General features: G+C 44.1%; 1 long non-coding RNA gene across 3 annotated transcripts in view; it reads right to left on the minus strand.

Annotated features, from left to right (window-relative positions):
- The window catches only part of LOC118926313 (uncharacterized), a 22,294-nt gene continuing 3,551 nt past the window's right edge, over positions 1 to 18,743 (minus strand). For 2 of the 3 annotated variants that reach the window (XR_008998153.1, XR_008998151.1), the window contains exons 2-4: positions 7,498 to 7,632; positions 6,101 to 6,265; positions 1 to 85 (exon numbers count right to left, since the gene is read on the minus strand). This is a non-coding gene — a long non-coding RNA (uncharacterized LOC118926313). Of the gene's footprint in view, positions 86 to 6,100; positions 6,266 to 6,874; positions 7,633 to 18,743 lie in introns of all 3 variants that reach the window. The other variant, XR_008998152.1, reaches the window with a different exon arrangement.

The following is an 18,743-nucleotide window of genomic DNA, read 5'->3' on the forward strand; positions in this document are numbered from 1 at the left end:
CCGGAAGCATCTCAAGCTCTCGGTACATTCGTCCGTTATCCAAATGCCCTGCCCCGAATCTCTCTCCGCAGTTCTCTGTTCTCTGCTAAGAAACCAAGAAACCAACCTGTGTTTAGCCTACCACGGTTGGAACTGTGGTCTATCCCAGCGGCGTCCAGGGAGTAAGAACTGCTGTGAACGCCCTCAAAAGATAAGCTCTCGAAGGTCCATGGAGGTGGTTTCAGGGGGGAGAAGCTTCCAGGTGTGCTCCCGCGTGGGAAAGGGGCTGGGTCCGCCCTTGGGCATAAGGGCGGCCTGATTCCCAGAAACACGTCCTTAATGGGCTTTGCAGGAACGTAAAAAGAAAGGGGGGGTGGCGCCTCTTTGACCATGGCCCCTGCACTGCCCACGAAGTAGACCTCGCTGCCAGTTGGCTGGGGCTGGGAGACTCGGCCAGAACCAAGCATCTGAACCGGAGGTCCGCCTCAGCAGAACTGGGGCCTGACCTGAGGCCAAGGCTCCCGCAGTGCCCGGAAGGGGGCGCGCGCAGAGGAGGGGCCCCTGTCCACAGTATCCTTCTCCAACCCCACCTCTGTCAGAGGCCCGAGAGCCACTGAGCCATAAGAGCTCCTCAAGATTCCAGAATCAGTGAAAATAAAGCCCTTGGGGAAATATAATAACTCATTGTTTATTCATCTATTCATCTTTCCTGAATGTTTTTGAGCACTGGGAATGCGCAAGACATCCACGATTTGTATCACATAAGGGAGATCGAAAATACATCTCATAGCCTCCGAGTCTCTCTCTAGCACATCATCTTTCCACTTGTCGCTTCTCTGCCTTTATCGCTATCTCGTTAGGTTACCTGTTTCTTTACAGGTCGTCTGTTTGTTTACAGGTCTCCCCTTCTGCAGCAAGAGCCTCCCGAGGCAGAGACCTGGCCAGCCCCTCACTGCGACCCCACTGCCAGAGCACTGCGCACACAGCATTTTGTGGCTTTCTGTTGAATGAGTGAGCTTGAGATGAAGAGGAGGGGGCTAACAGTAGTTAACACTATGGGTATGTTATTTTATTTAATTCTCACAGCAACGCAGTGACGCAGGTGTTACTATTATTCCTATTTACTCAGAAAAACAAAGACCGGAAATGTTAAATGTCGAGGTCACACTGTCAGTGAACAGCAGGGCTGCACTTCGAACCCAGGCATCCTGGCTCCAGAGTCCTGGTCATAACCACGTCCCGGTGCTGCTCTTCAAAGATGAGCAAGACAGACCTGATCTCTGAAAAGTCTAGTGGAGAACATGAAACCTGAACTGAACAGCGAAACCACAAGCTAGAATGTGATAGATGCCCCGCGAAGGCACAGACCAGGCGGTGGGTTAGTTCAAGGAGCACGGAGCACGCCCCCGCCGAGTGACAGGAGAGGGTCAGGTGCCCTTGATGAAGGCAGTGGACCTGGAGGAAAAGATGGGGGAGAAGGGCATTCCGGGAAAAGGGAATTATATGACAAAAGACACCGAGGTAGAAAAGAGTAAAGTCATGTTCAGAGCCGGGGGTGGGTTAGAGAAGGAGGAGACAGTCTGGCTGGAGCTCAAGACATGCAGAAGCCCAGGGGCTACATGGCAGGAGCTGAGGCAGGGGGAGGAGAGTGGGCACTTCCAGCAGAAGGGCTTGAATCCCCAGGGTGTGACGCCATCTGAGACTTACCAGCCGATCCAGCTCCGTGACCAGGAATAAGGGCCACTAAGACCCTGGAGGCTCAGGAGGTGGGTGCGTCCTTGCGCCCAAGGATGAGGAACGTAATTTCCAACAGTCTAAGGTTAAGGGGCAGAGAGGCCAGCTGAGCTCAGTAGCTTGCTGGACAAGAAGCCCCCATGGAGGGGACAATGCACTGAACTAGGAACAGGTTGGGTTCCAAAGACACAATTTGCTTGACGACTGCTCTGGACTGACCTGCGCATAGATGTTCCTTAAATTCTGAACCTCAGGCCTTGGTGCTGAGGCTTTTTCTTTCTTCTCTTCCCCAGTTTCTCCACACTTCTCAGGCCCGTGGGTCTTCTGTTTACATTGAAACAAAACAGAGAGAGCGTCCACTGCCAATCTGCCATGCTTTAAAGTGCCCTGAGGCAAGCTGCTGGAGGGATCATCCCCTTCTCATCCCCAAGGCCGAGGCAGAGTTTTCTAAGAAAAGGAGGCTGTTAAGCCGTGGTTCTAACTGAACAAGCGAAAAGATGTTTGCCCACAGCAACGGCTTTGCTGTCAGCAGTTAGAGAAAGTTTGAATTCCTGAAGATAAGCTAAGACAGCACACTGGGGGATGCACCCAAGGCCTCTGGGACAGACCAGGACCCTCCGACACACAGCAAGAAGGGCCACTCATCCCAGCATTCCTGGTATATCGACCCCCGAAATCAATCACACGTGAGGGCCAGGGGATCCATCCGAATACAAGGCATTCAGACCGTGGGTGACTGAGGATCCTCGGGCTTGCAAGGGATGAACCTCAACTCAAGCCGGCTCAAGAGCTCACACTGGTTTATGTACCAGGAAAGCACAGGAAATTCTGGAAAGCATGGCTGAGCCCAGCTGCTCAAATGAGGGCACCGTTGTTTTGTTTCTCCACCTCTTGACTCTGTTCTCTTTGTGTTGACTTTAGCCTTAGATTGTGCACCCACCCTATGCTCCTGTGAGGCAGCAAAAGATCTTGCCCGCAGTTTGAGGTTTGGGTCCTACCAGCTTAGAGAGTCCAGCAAACAATGCTTCTTTCCCCGGAGGTAGAGCCAAAGTGCTGGGTTTGGGAGTGGTTGGCTTGTTTTGGGTCATGAGTCCGTTCCTAAGTCAAATTTTATGTTCAGAGAGCAAGAATGCCCCAAAAGGATGGGCATGGATCCTGGGAGAGCAGCTCACCTCTGGGCAGCTCGACCAGGGAAACCCAGGCGGCTGTTAGCAGAAAGGAAGAGCACCACGGGGCAGGGGCAAACAGCAGAGGTGCCCTCCAGAGTAGCAGAGGTGCACAAATCCCCTGGGCACACAGAACAGGTCCTAGGCACTTTGATCTGAAGGAGCTGGGTTGAGTTGAGTTACAACAACAAAAAAGAATTATCTTGAGTAAAGAGGCAGAAGGTATTCAAGGTCAAGGAAGCAAAAAGCACAAGGAAACACAAATGCGTGAATTGAGGAAAACCCCCTGAGCCTGGATCACTGATGGCACAGAGGCATATCAGGAGATGATGCCAGAAAAGTGCTCAGGGGTCAGGTCAAGGAGGTCTTTAAACAGCTGGTTAGGGAGACTGGGACACCTGTTCTTCAACGCAACCTGAACCCGGGGGTGCCTTACAGGAACCTAGGGGCGCATCCCCAAGATTCTTTTTTACTTTAGAAATGTGTAGCCAACTGGAGGCAGCATGTTGCAGCGGTGGAGAGCAGGGACTCCAGAGCCAGAGGCCTTGATCCAAATCCCAGCTGTGTGAATGTAGCAAGTTCCTTAACTCTGCTTACTCACCTGCAAATGGGGAAATAATAGTATCTCCCTCAGGGAGGTGCGAGGATTAAAATAATACATAAAGATCTGAGAATAGTGCTAGGCTCACTGCAAACACTATGATCTTCGTTAGCCAGCGTGCACCAATGGCGGACCAGCTGAGTGGCACCGCCTACCAGCTGCTACACGGTGTGACCTGCCTAACCCACAGCTGGACCATCCCTCCAGTTCTTCTGCTGTACCAACGTCTTGAAACTCAATTAACTTAGCGTGCTTGGATTTGGAATTCCTTCCTACCATCCTTTGTTGGAAAGCTGATTAGAAGCTTTGTGTTCTTGGAGGGAGGGTATGCCAAAGCGTATGTTTTACTGGTTATTATTGGGTAGAAAGCCAACTTTTTCATCAGGTACCCCCAAAACATCATTATTTGCAAATCATTCTTCTTGGGCCCATTCAGTTTCTCCAGAGAAGAACCTTGCTTGGGAAATATAAGCCAGACTGCTGGTGTCTGAGGAGCAGGATCTCACCACCCAGGAAGCAGACTCCCCGCAGCCCTCCCTCCAGCTCTCTGTCTGGATCCACAGCCCCACCCTCTGCCCTGCATGGTATCTGAGTCTGCACCCTCTCCAGTTCCATTTCTCCAAAAAGTAAACCCCTGTGGGGTTGGGGGATGGGCACTTGTTTGGCTGATTGTTCTGAGGCAACTGGTGTGGAGTGAGGATTGACGGCCTAGAATCCCACTGACATGTGGTTCTAAGGTTCAGCCAAGGCTTGGAACCACTGCCTTAGAGGAATGCTTGTGAATATCAGTTATTTGTGTACCATCTTGCTGAACAATTACTAACTTATAATTTTCTTTAAATGAAATTGGCTTTAACTTAAATTTTATTTTAAAAGGAAATGTCATATCACTTGTGGAAAGAGAAAGCAAATCTCCCACTTGTCAAGACCAACCTGAATGTATAAAAGAGCAAAGCAGTCCTCTCCCCGCTCCTCTCAGCCCCCTTGGCTGCCCTCGGTGACACCTGTCACCACCTGAATTATTGCATATTTTATTCTCCCCTGGAATGCACACTGCGTGAGTGCAGGGGTCCCTGTCAGGTTCGTCCAGTGTGACAGCCTAACCAGGCACACGGTAAGCTCTCCAAACTATTGCCAATAACTATTAAAAAACTAAAGGAAGCCGTAAATAAATAAATGAAAATAAAACAAGGTTATTCAGCTCCCACTAGATAGGGCTACTTGCTGGTGCCTGTAAGCCTGAAGTCTGCTCTCTGCCTTCATAAATTAGAGAGAGGTATTAAAGACTCTTTGACTCCTGAGACTGTTCTTGGCTATTCAAAGGACTGAAAGGATTGGACATGCACATGGTCACTACTGGTTGCACGTCCACTCCCTGGGAGATATGACCTCAAACCATTCCGACAGACCGTCCCAGTACCCAAGAAGCGCCCCCTCCTACTTGTGCAACCAACTGGACCTGTAGGAACAACGCCTCTCTCATTCGTCTCAGGCCTATACAAATCGAGGAGGGTCCCACCCCTTTTTTAACCTTCCCATTGGCAAACCTCTCTCTTTGGAGTTTTAAAAGAACATACATCATGTTTGTGTGTGTGCGTGTTCTCATTTTACTCCCTGTATCCTAATGATCCTACGGTGATCAGGGTGGGTAGGACCCTAGGTTACTTACACATCATACAGAATGTGGGCCTTCCCTACCATGCAGCCTGGGTAACTGTATTTTCTGTAGGAGCTGCCAAGCAACCAAGGTAACCCAGTGATTCAGTCCACTCACCCCGAGGTGGAAGTCACTGAGGGTTGGTTCAGGATTTAGCCACCATGCAGGACAGGGTTTGGAAAGAGCTCTCTTGCCCTTGCCTGGCCATCTTTGGTCCCTACAAAGCTATTCAGACAGTGACTTGGGAACCAGCGTATGGCCTGGGTAGGCATTTTATTTGACACCCTTCCCCCATATTCTACCTGATTACCTCATCCCACCAGGGAAGAGGGGAATTGTAAAAGTTAAGAATATCTCTGGGGGATACTTTCCTCAGCGGAGCATCTCTCGATCTGTCCAAGTTACCTTCTGGGTTTAAGAAGCGGGGTTGCTCTGCCGAGGCAGAACAGTCCTGCCCACCCCACTCTGCTCCAGGTGCCCGAGGTGGGGTCACCTCCCACAGTCCGAATGCACGAAACGAAGGCCCATAAAGGGGCATGGAGAGAGGCGGAGAGGGCAGGGGAACTCAGAAGAACAGAGATGTTAAGTCTGAGAAAAGGCAACTCCTTAGAGCTCTCCTGTATTTTCTAGGACTGCATGAGATCCAAAGCCAAGAGCTGGGATCCAGGAAAAGAAAGAGCAGTGAGATCAGCCAGATTCCTGCAACACTGTCCATGAAGGCCACAGCAGCACCTTCGGATACTAAGTGGAATTCAGCACCAGAAAAATCCAGTTAGCAAGTAACAGCCAACACTCCGTGTGGGGCCATGTACCAGGCACTGTTCTTAGGACTTTACATACTTTTTAACTCTTCTTTACTCCTAGATACTTCTGTAAGCATTTCCTAAAAACAAGGACATTCCCCTACATAAACACAGTATAATTTTCAAAATAAAAAATGTAACAAAGTTTTGACAGTATCACCTAATCTCCAGATCCGGAGATTCGATTTGGCCCATTGGTGCCCTTCAGTCGGTCAAAGCAATCCAGGATCACACGTGGCATTGGGTAGCCATGTCTCTCCCAGCTCCTTTTACCTGGACTGTTCCCAAAGCCTCGTTTTGTCTTTCATGACGCTGAAGAGTACTCCTTGAAGTACACAGGGCGGTTATTTTTTTTGGAATGTCTCTGACATTCAGGTCTGTCCGCTGTTTCCTCATAATTAGACATAGATTATGTACTTTTTTGTCAATCATCTCACAGACGGGGTGCTGTGTCCTCAATGCATCGCCTTGGCAGGCACGTGTCAATTGACTTTATGTGAGCTCAGTCATTTACACCCACAACAAGCCAAGAAGTAGACCTTTTCCTCCCCTTCCTTCTCCTTCCCAATTTACACAAGATGACACTGACGTGGAGAGATGCTGAGCAACCTCACTAAGAGGTGAAGCAAGAGGTGAAAGCTGGGATCTGAATCCAGGCGACAAGCCTCCGGGGTTCATGAGTCCAGCCACTACTTTACGCTGCCTCTCAAAAGAACTCTGCTAGGAGGCGGATTTCTCTTGGATGACACCATTATCATTACCAGAATCAAGTCCTGCGATTACATGCTGAGCACGGTGCCGAGCGAGGTGCTTGACATGCACAATTTTATGTAATCCTCACAATAATCCTTTGATGTAATACTGTTATCATAGCCACTCTAGGGCTAACACCCAGGCCCCTTAGAAACAGAGGGAGGAGCTTCGCCAGACTGACCTCACAACCAAAATGCCAAATGTTGTGTGCTCTTAGCTTCCGCCACACATGCTCTGCTGCTTTGCAACCGGGTTTTCATAATCACTGGTTACACAGCCCTGGGAGTTTCCTAATGCTGGCCTTTGGCCTTCACAGAACATTGAAATCACCTGATCCTCTCCTGCGGTGGAGCCTTGGAGGTCCAGCTGGGGAATGTTTTGCAAACAAGATTACAGACCCAGCTTGAGGCTGGAAGAGCCACGGGTGTCCCAGAGAGGGCACTGAAAGTCCAACTAGTCATCAAGGTGAAAAGAAAAACAGGATCTGAGACACAAGGCCAAGTCAACATAAGCAAGAGTCAGGTAGGAAACAGAATGGAAGAAGACCCAAGGTCAAGGGCAGAACAGAGCAAAGGGGTCCGAGGACCTTGCTACAGTAAGGCTGAAGAGCTGTAGGCCATTCTGATTAATCTCTGGCTAGTAGGTTTCCTAGATTTGTCTGTCCAGCTTCAAGGTATAAGGCAGAAGTATATGAAATCCACCAAAAATGATCATAGAAAAGAGAACCATCCTCCTCCCATGTAAAATAAAAGAACCTGTCTACTGATCCTTCCTTAAACTATACCTTTTCCTACAACCACTTACATTAATTTTACCAGATAATACACTTGTCCCCCAAGAAGAGAACCGTTCAAGTGCTTCCATCCAGTCTTCTGTCCTCTTAGGTTAGTGGCATCCACATCTTACATCTTCAACTGGCGTCATCAGATACATTTGCTCCTGCAAAGAAAGCACACTAAAATCAAGGCTAACGAGAGAAAACACTAGCTCTTTCTCATCGTGGTTCATGGGGTCCCAGACTTGGTCCTGTTTGGTGACCTGCTCAAAGAAATTGCCGGTGGAGGTGACTTCTGCATATGGAGCCTGGATGTTTAATGGCAATGATCCATTTTTTTGACACTCAAAATATTTTTTAAATCGTATAAGCTACAAGTTGCTCTGTTTTAAGGGAAATAACAAAATTTAAATCCAAACCTATGAAACACAAAAGCTGGTATATATCAGTATGAGTATTTTTTTAGCCTCAGAAGGATTTACCAGGTATGTCTGGCGAATCACCAGTGTGAGCATTTAAATAAGATTTGATCTGCAAACAACTTATAAGGAAGATGGATATTGGTTAAAAGAAGAAAAACCCATCACTGCAAGAAAGTTTTAATGAATTGCTAACATCACTTATTTTATTAAAGTTAAAATAAATCATTTATAATGTTATCCAACAAAACTATCACACAACTTCCATGAATTAAGCATTACTTCTTTTAAGACACATGTGTAAGAAAGTGTTTAATTTCCAAGTGGGTGACCGAGCTGGCATTTCTAGAATTTCGACTCTTATGAAATCATATGCTACTACATGAGGATATTGGTTATTTTTAGCAGAAAGAAAAAATATAAGTAATTTGGAAGACTAAAGACAGAAACATATAACTGCTTTTGCTATGTATCTATTCACCTTTAAGCTGTTCTCTGAATTTGAATTCATGGTAAATGTAAGCTTGAAACCACCTGGGGCAGGAGAAATTGGTGCTTTGGGATAAAATCTGGGGAGGTCCTGGCCCAGGAAGAAAATTCAGACCTGAAGTTCTTGGGATTTCCCTCGTGTTCTTTTCTAAGTTCCCTTTGGAAAAGCACATGGCCTTCCTTCACAATCTCAAGAAGCAGACTCGCAGGAAGACAGGGGGCCTCTGCAGCAGCATGCCCATCAGGGGGGTATGTTCAGGCAGCAAGGAAGGGGGGAGGCTGCAGGAACCTGGAAGCAGGACATAGGCTTTCTATTGGTATGCATTAGACAAATGTATAACTGGCTCATCATAACCATGATTTCCTTGATATTATTACTTAATAACACAGGCTAAGGAAGAGGCTTAAGAGGCTAAGGTGAGGCATTAAAGGAAGACAAGGCTAAGAAGGCATTTAAATAAAAGAACAGAATTAACCCACTGTACCTTGGACTTCAGGTACATAGAAGCAGATTCATCAGCATGCTTTGATCATAACCCATTCCCAGATCTAGTTCACGTATGTCCACTCTAGTCAGTTTGGGAGGGGGGATATCTTTTATGGGGGGATTGGCTTTTGGGGTTGTTTTTATTTTGCAATTCAGTGGTTTTTAGTTTATCCACAGACTTGAACAACCATCACCAAAATTGCTTTTAGAAGATTTTCACCCACCCAAACAAGCCCTGCACCCCTTGCTAACAGACATTAGCACTTAGTCACTATTTCCTCTGCAGCATCTCCCAGTTGCAGACAAGCACTACTCTCCTTTCTGTCTCTATAGATGTGCCTGTTCTGGACATTTCATACACATGGAATCACACAATATGTGGCCTTTTGGGACAGACCTCTTTATTTAACCTAATGCTTTCTAGACTCCTCCATATTGTAGCATGTGTTAGTACTTCATTTCTTTTCATTGCTGAATAATATTTCATTATATGGATGTGTCATATTTTATTGATCCCTTCATCAGTTGATAGACATTTGGGTTGTTCCCACTTTTGGACATTACCAATAATGCTGTTGTGAACATTCATGCACAAGCTCTCATGTGGACATATGCTTTCATTACTCTTGGGTATAAAAGTAGGAGTGGAATTGCTGGATCACATGATTAATTCCATGTTTAAACTTTTGAGGAGCTGCCAGCCTGGTTTCCAAAGCATCGGCATCAATGTACATTCCCACCAATAGTATATGAGGATTCCAATTTCTTCACTTCCTCACCCACACTTACTAATCAAGCTGACACGAAATTAAGCATCACCAACTCCCTTCTTTAACCCTGGGGTGGTGTGGGCAGGGCTGCCTTCTACACCGAGAGGTAGGCAGACGGATGTCCCTGGGATAAGCTGGTTTTCACAGGCATAAGCTGGTTTTCAGGTCATGTTCGCATTCGGACTGGCTATGAAACTGAGGGAGTCAAGGGAAACTTTAGGGTATTCCTCTAAAACCCTCAACAGTCTGTACTAGCAAACTTAGGAGCTGATGTTATTCCACCATGCCTAATCCATGCCAGTAAGCCTCCAAAATTAAGGCACAGATTGTCCAAACTCTTAGTCTCACTCCAACTCCGATGTGGAGTAATGTAACCAGTTGAACGCATGATTAAAACTAAGAGGGAAGGGATAGGATCAGAAGATGGCGGCGTGAGAAGAGCAACGGAAATCTCCTCCCAAAACAACATATATCTATGAAAATATAACAAAGACAACCCTTCCCAGAATAAAGACCAGAGGACACAGGACAATATCCAGACCACATCCGCACCTGAGAGAACCCAGCGCCTCGCGAAGGGGGTAAGATACAAGCCCCGGCCCCGCGGGAGCCGAGCGCCCCTCCCCCCAGCTCCCAGCGGGAGAAGAGCAGGCAGAGCAGGAGGGAGACGGAGCCCAGGGCTGCCGAACACCCAGCCCCAGCCATCCGGGCCAGAGTGCAGACACAGTACGTGCCCAGGGGGCCCTGGATGCTAGGGAAACAGGGCAGCAAGAACAGTGAGCGGGCACCGGAGGCCGGGTGTCGGAGGACATAAGAAAAGCGAGTGACCACCTTTTTCTTTTTTTTTTTGCTGTTTTGTTTTGGTGAGCACTTTTTGGAAGTCTTAAAGGGATAGGGACCCCAATACTAGGGAAACAGGGCAGCAAGACCAGTGAGCAGATGCCTGAGGCTGGCGCCAGAGAATAAAGAAAAATGAGTGGCCACCTTTTTTTTTTTTTTTAATTTAAATTTTTTTTTTTTTTGTGGTCTTTTTGTTTTGGCGGGTGCTTTTTGGAAGTCTTAAAGGGGCAGGGCGGGACACTTAATCCAGAGGTAGGGAATCCGGGGATCTCTGGGCACCCTAACCCCTGGGCTGCAGGGAGCAGGGAGGCCCCTTACGGAGATAAATAGCCTCCCAGCAGCTCCTGCTCCAACGCGACTCCACCATTTTGGAGTAGCTGCCCGAGCCAGGCCACGCCCACAGCAACAGCGGAGATTAACTCCATAGCAGCCGGGCAGGAAGCAGAAACCCTGTCTGCGCGCAGCTGCGCAGCACAAGCCACTAGAGGCCGCTGTTCTCCCAGGAGAGGAGGGCCACAAACCAACAAGAAAGGAAGTCCTTCCAGCCGTCACTCGTCCCAGTTCTGCAGACTATTCCTATCACCATGAAAAGGCAAAGCTACAGGCGGACAAAGACCACAGAGACAACACCAGAGAAGGAGACAGACCTAACCAGTCTCCCTGAAAAAGAATTCAAAATAAGAATCATAAACATGCTGACAGAGATGCAGAGAAATACGCAAGAGAAATGGGATGAAGTCCGGACGGAGATCACAGATGCCAGAAAAGAGATCGCAGAAATGAAACAAACTCTGGAAGGGTTTATAAGCAGAATGGATAGGACGCAAGAGGCCATTGATGGAATTGAAACCAGAGAACAGGAACGCATAGAAGCTGACATAGAGAGAGACAAAAGGATCTCCAGGAATGAAACAATGTTAAGAGAACTGTGTGACCAATCCAAAAAGAACAATATCCGTATTATAGGGGTTCCAGAAGAAGAAGAGAGAGGAAAAGGGATGGAAACTATCTTGGAAGAAATAATTGCTGAAAACGTCCCCAAACTGGGGGAGGAAATAATCGAACAGACCATGGAAATACACAGAACCCCCAACAGAAAGGATCCAAGAAGGACAACACCAAGACACATAATAATTAAAATGGCAAAGATCAAGGACAAGGAAAGAGTTTTAAAGGCAGCTAGAGAGAAAAAGGTCACCTATAAAGGGAAACCCATCAGGCTAACATCAGACTTCTCGACAGAAACCCTACAGGCCAGAAGAGAATGGCATGATATACTTAATGCAATGAAACAGAAGGGCCTTGAACCAAGGATACTGTATCCAGCACGACTATCATTCAAATATGATGGTGGGATTAAAAAATTCCCAGACAAACAAAAGCTGAGGGAATTTGCTTCCCACAAACCACCTCTACAGAACACCTTACAGGGACTGCTCTAGATGGGAGCACTCCGAGAAAGAGCACAGCACCAAACACCCAACATATGAAGAATCGAGGAGGAGGAATAAGAAGGGAGAGAAGAAAAGAATCTCCAGACAGTGTATATAACAGCTCAATAAGCGAGCTAAGTTAGGCAGTAAGATACTAAAGAGGCTAACCTTGAACCTTTGGTAACCACGAATTTAAAGCCTGCAATGGCAATAACTATATATCTTTCAATAGTCATCCTAAATGTTAATGGGCTGAATGCACCAATCAAAAGACACAGAGTAATAGAATGGATAAAAAAGCAAGACCTATCTATATGCTGCTTACAAGAAACTCACCTCAAACCCAAAGACATGTACAGACTAAAAGTCAAGGGATGGAAAAACATATTTCAAGCAAACAACAGCGAGAAGAAAGCAGGGGTTGCAGTACTAATATCAGACAAAATAGACTTCAAAACAAAGAAAGTAACAAGAGATAAAGAAGGACACTACATAATGATAAAGGGCTCAGTCCAACAAGAGAATATAACCATTCTAAATATATATGCACCCAACACAGGAGCACCAGCATATGTGAAACAAATACTAACAGAACTAAAGGGGGAAACAGACTGCAATGCATTCATTCTAGGAGACTTCAACACACCACTCACCCCAAAGGATAGATCCACCGGGCAGAAAATAAGTAAGGACACGGAAGCACTGAACAACACAGTAGAGCAGATGGACCTAATAGACATCTATAGAACTCTACATCCAAAAGCAACAGGATATACATTCTTCTCAAGTGCACATGGAACATTCTCCAGAATAGACGACATGCTAGGCCACAAAAAGAGCCTCAGAAAATTCCAAAAGATTGAAATCCTACCAACCAACTTTTCAGACCACAAAGGCATAAAACTAGAAATAAACTGTACAAAGAAAGCAAAGAGGCTCACAAACACATGGAGGCTTAACAACACGCTCCTAAATAATCAATGGATCAATGACCAAATCAAAATGGAGATCCAGCAATATATGGAAACAAATGACAACAACAACACTAAGCCCCAACTTCTGTGGGACACAGCAAAAGCAGTCTTAAGAGGAAAGTATATAGCAATCCAAGCATATTTAAAAAAGGAAGAATAATCCCAAATGAATGGTCTAATGTCACAATTATCGAAATTGGAAAAAGAAGAACAGATGAGGCCTAAGGTCAGCAGAAGGAGGGACATAATAAAGATCAGAGAAGAAATAAATAAAATTGAGAAGAATAAAACAATAGCAAAAATCAATGAAACCAAGAGCTGGTTCTTCGAGAAAATAAACAAAATAGATAAGCCTCTAGCCAGACTTATTAAGAGGAAAAGAGAGTCAAAATAAATCAACAGTATCAGAAATGAGAAAGGAAATATCACCATGGACCCCACAGAAATACAAAGAATTATTGGAGAATACTATGAAAACCTATATGCTAACAAGCTGGGAAACCTAGGAGAAATGGACAACTTCCTAGAAAAATACAACCTTCCAAGATTGACTCAGAAAGAAACAGAAAATCTAAACAGACCAATTACCAGCAACGAAATTGAAGCGGTAATCAAAAAACTACCAAAGAACAAAACCCCTGGGCCAGATGGATTTATCACGGAATTTTATCAGACATATAGGGAAGACATAATACCCATTCTCCTTACAGTTTTCCAAAAAATAGAGGAGGAGGGGATACTCCCAAACTCATTCTATGAAGTTAACATCACCCTAATACCAAAACCAGGCAAAGACCCCACCAAAAAAGAAAACTACAGACCAATATCCCTGATGAATGTAGATGCAAAAATACTCAACAAAATATTAGCAAACCGAATTCAAAAATACATCAAAAGGATCATACACCATGACCAAGTGGGATTCATCCCAGGGATGCAAGGATGGTACAACATTCGAAAGTCCATCAACATCATCCACCACATCAACAAAAAGAAAGACAAAAACCACATGATCATCTCCATAGATGCTGAAAAAGCATTTGACAAAGTTCAACATCCATTCATGATAAAAACTCTCAGCTAAATGGGAATAGAGGGCAAGTACCTCAACATAATAAAGGCCATCTATGATAAACCCACAGCCAACATTATATTGAACAGCGAGAAGCTGAAAGCATTTCCTCTGAGATCGGGAACTAGTCAGGGATGCCCACTCTCCCCACTGTTATTTAACATAGTACTGGAGGTCCTAGCCATGGCAATCAGACAAAACAAAGAAATACAAGGAATCCAGATTGGTAAAGAAGAAGTTAAACTGTCACTATTTGCAGATGACATGATACTGTACCTAAAAAACCCTAAAGACTCCACCCCAAAACTACTAGAACTGATATCGGAATACAGCAAAGTTGCAGGATACAAAATCAATACACAGAAATCTGTGGCTTTCCTATACACTAACAATGAAGCAACAGAAAAAGAAATCAGGAAAACAACTCCATTCACAATTGCATCAAAAAAAATAAAATACCTAGCAATAAACCTAACCAAAGAAGTGAAAGACTTATACTCTGAAAACTACAAGTCACTCTTAAGAGAAATTAAAGGGGACACTAACAGATGGAAACTCATCCCATGCTCGTGGCTAGGAAGAATTAATATAATCAAAATGGCCATCCTGCCCAAAGCAATATACAGATTTGATGCAATCCCTATGAAACTACCAGCAACATTCTTCAATGAACTGGAACAAATAATTCAAAAATTCATATGGAAACACCAAAGACCCCAAATAGCCAAAGCAATCCTGAGAAAGAAGAATAAAGTAGGGGGGATCTCACTCCCCAACTTCAAGCTCTACTATAAAGCCATAGTAATCAAGACAATTTGGTACTGGCACAAGAGCAGAGCCACAGACCAATGGAACAGACTAGAGAATCCAGACATTAACCCAGACATATATGGTCAATTAATATTTGATAAAGGAGCCATGGACATACAATGGCGAAATGACAGTCTCTTCAACAGATGGTGCTGGCAAAACTGGACAGCTACATGTAGGAGAATGAAACTGGACCATTGTCTAACCCCATATACAAAAGTAAACTCAAAATGGATCGAAGACCTGAATGTAAGTCATGAAACCATTAAACTCTTGGAAGAAAACATAGGCAAAAACCTCTTAGACATAAACATGAGTGACCTCTTCTTGAACATATCTCCCCGGGCAAGGAAAACAACAGCAAAAATGAGTAAGTGGGAGTATATTAAGCTGAAAAGCTTCTGTACAGCAAAAGACACCATCAATAGAACAAGAAGGATCCCTACAGTATGGGAGAATATATTTGAAAATGACACATCCGATAAAGGCTTGACGTCCAGAATATATAAAGAGCTCACACGCCTCAACAAACAAAACACAAATAACCCAATTAAAAAATGGGCAGAGGAACTGAACAGACAGTTCTCCAAAAAAGAAATACAGATGGCCAACAGACACATGAAAAGATGCTCCACATCGCTAATTATCAGAGAAATGCAAATTAAAACTACAATGAGGTATCACCTCACACCAGTAAGGATGGCTGCCATCCAAAAGACAAACAACAACAAATGTTGGCGAGGCTGTGGAGAAAGGGGAACCTTCCTACACTGCTGGTGGGAATGTAAGTTAGTTCAACCACTGTGGAAAGCAGTATGGAGGTACATCAAAATGCTCAAAACAGACCTACCATTTGACCCAGGAATTGCACTACTAGGAATTTACCCTAAGAATGCAGCAATCAAGTATGAGAAAGATCAGTGCACCCCTATGTTTATCGCAGCACTATTTACAATAGCCAAGAATTGGAAGCAACCTAAATGTCCATCGATAGATGAATGGATAAAGAAGATGTGGTACATGTACACAATGGAATACAACTCAGCCATAAGAAAAGGGCAAATCCTACTATTTGCAGCAACATGGATTATGCTCAGTGAAACAAGCCAAGCGGAGAAAGAGAAATACCAAATGATTTCACTCATCTGTGGAGTATAAGAACAAAGGAAAAACTGAAGGAATAAAACAGCAGCAGAATCACAGAACTCAAGAATGGACTAACAGGTACCAAAGGGAAAGGGACTGGGGAGGATGGGGGGGTAGGGAGGGATGGGGGTGAGAAGTAGGGGGTATTAAGATTAGCATGCATGGGGGGGAGAAAAGGGAGGGCTGTACAACACAGAGAAGGCAAGTAGTGATTCTACAACATTTTGCTATGCTGATGGACAGTGACTGTAAAGGGGTTTATAGGGGGGACCTGGTATAGGGGAGAGCCTAGTAAACATAATATTCGTCATGTAAGTGTAGATTAGTGATACCAAAAAAAAAAAAAAAAAGGCAGTCCCTGTGTGGTAACCTCCAATGAGTTCTACACAAGGGTATAAAGGGCATATAAAAGTGTAGCCAAAGGGTCTGTTTGTGTTTATACAGAGGATCAAAGCCTAATTGGGCTACCCCGAAAATGAACTAAGATACGATATGAAAGAGAACTTCCAACATCAGCACTCTCTGGAGGACTCATGCCAGAAGATGATCATCAATAAACCCCAACAAAGATCCACACACTGCTACAGCTGTAGATGCACTCATCCCACCAGTTCCTGGACTTGCCATGGGAATGAAGAAGGAGATATCTAAGCTGGCCTGTGCATACAGTAAAACAACAAATTTGACTGGATCTATACTGTTGGAACTCAATCAAGAATTAGGAGAAGTGCAAATTGTAGCGCTCCAAAATCTTACAACTACAGACTATTTACTGTTAAAAGAACATAAGGGATGTGAACATTCCCCAGGAAGGGGTTGTTTTAATTTGTCTGATTTCTCTCAGACTGTTCAAGTTCAGTTGGACAATATCCACCATATCACAGATAAGTTTTCACAAATGCCTAAGGTGCCTAACTGGTTTTCTTGGTTTCACTGGAGATGGCTGGTAATTACAGATATGCTTTGGTTATGTAACTATACTCCTATTATATTAATGTGTGTGCGCAATTTAAGTAGTAGCTTAAAACCTATACATGCTGAAGTTACTCTACAAGAAGATATGTCAAAGAAATAATCAATCTTCCCATGTTTTCTTCTGCCTGCTACTTCTATAGCTTTTCTTCTTCCTTCCTAATTACAACCCTTAAATAGAATTCGTGCCTCATATCGAATTTACCGAGTATCATAATTCTTCCAAGTGGTAAAGATACCTCAAGACAAATGCTGGGCATAGAAGCCACAGGGCATAAATATGCAAAGAAGTAAAAAGCTAACCTTGTCAAACAATAAGGCTTCTCTCTCACTTACCAACTTTACATTTCCCTGTATGGCCCCGGAAGATGACTGGTTAGCCAGAGACGGGTAAGATTCCTCAAGGGAGGAACAACCTAAGACAGGCACAGTTGCAGGGGGTTCATCAGGTGAGAAATTGGGGATCAACAGAGGTGAGGCTTAGAACCTCACCCCCCCTGTTCTGAGAGAAATCTTCTGCATACGTGGATGTTTTATTGCCCTTGTCTAGCTTGGATTAACACATAGTCTACAGGCACATACCTGATCATCTACATTTGCTCTCTTACAACACTAAACTACGTTTTCTACCTTTATCTTGTATCTATCTACCACTTCAGCATTTTATTAAAAATAATAATAATAAAGAGAGAAATGTGGTATCCACATATAAATCAAGTATAAAAATCAAATGAGTATTCATATTTGAACTGACTGTTTATAGTTCATAATGCATGAACAAAACCGAAGGTTTCTGTGATGACTGCCCTTGTACTGTTCACCATGTAAGAAGTTATTCACTATGTAAGAATTTGTTCTCCATGTAAGAACTTTTTTTTATGCCTCAGAAGATTGGAGACTGATGAAAATTAAGCTTGGGGTGGATTAATGATTGTGCATTGAGCATTGACTCCCCTATACAGAATTTTATTGTTGTTAACAACCATTTGATCAATAAATATGAGAGATGCCCTCACAAAAAAGAAAAAAAAAAGTACACACTTCCAATTGTAAAATAAATAAGTAACCGGGATGTAATGTATAGCATAAGGAATATAGTCAAGATATTGTAACAGCTTGGTAGGGTGATAGCTGGCACCTAGAATTATCATGTGTATAAATGTTGAATCGCTATGTTGTACATCTGAAACTAATGTAATGTAATACTGTGTGTCAGCTACCCTTCAATAAAAAATAGTCATCTACAAAAAAAAAAAAACTCAGAGGGAAGGCTTTTAGAGACAGCATTTGAATCATTTTATCTTAAGGGGCAAGGTTACTACTACCTGATGCAATTCAGCTAAATGTAAGATTGCTATCATGGGATAATACGTGATTTGCCTAAAAAAAAAAATCAAGAGATAATGTTATTTGCCTAAAAATCAGTAAATAATGTCAGTCCCTCTATTTTAGATTCATGAAAAGAATTTAGTGCTTGTCTTTTACATTCTAATTTAGAGTGGACTTCTATTCATTCACCGCAGACACACCAACCCATGGATCCCAGACCCCCCTGCTCTACGCCTGCTCCCAGTCTACCTGTATCAGTGAGAGCCCTCCAGGCATGTAAGAGCAATGACACTTGTGGAAACAAAATGATTTACCAGAAAGGCTTCTAAGGAAATCAGTATCTCAGAGATATCTCCACTCCACATTCATTGCAGCGTTATTTACAAGCAAAGATATGGAAACAACCTAAGTGTCCATCAATGAATGAATGGATAAAGAAAATGGAATATTATTCAGTAACAAAAAAAGAAAGAAATCCTGCCATTTGTGACAAAATGGTGAACCTGGAAGACATTATGTTAAATGAGATAAGCC

The sequence above is a fragment of the Manis pentadactyla genome, chromosome 6 (assembly GCF_030020395.1).
Source record: "Manis pentadactyla isolate mManPen7 chromosome 6, mManPen7.hap1, whole genome shotgun sequence".
NCBI lineage: Eukaryota > Metazoa > Chordata > Mammalia > Pholidota > Manidae > Manis > Manis pentadactyla.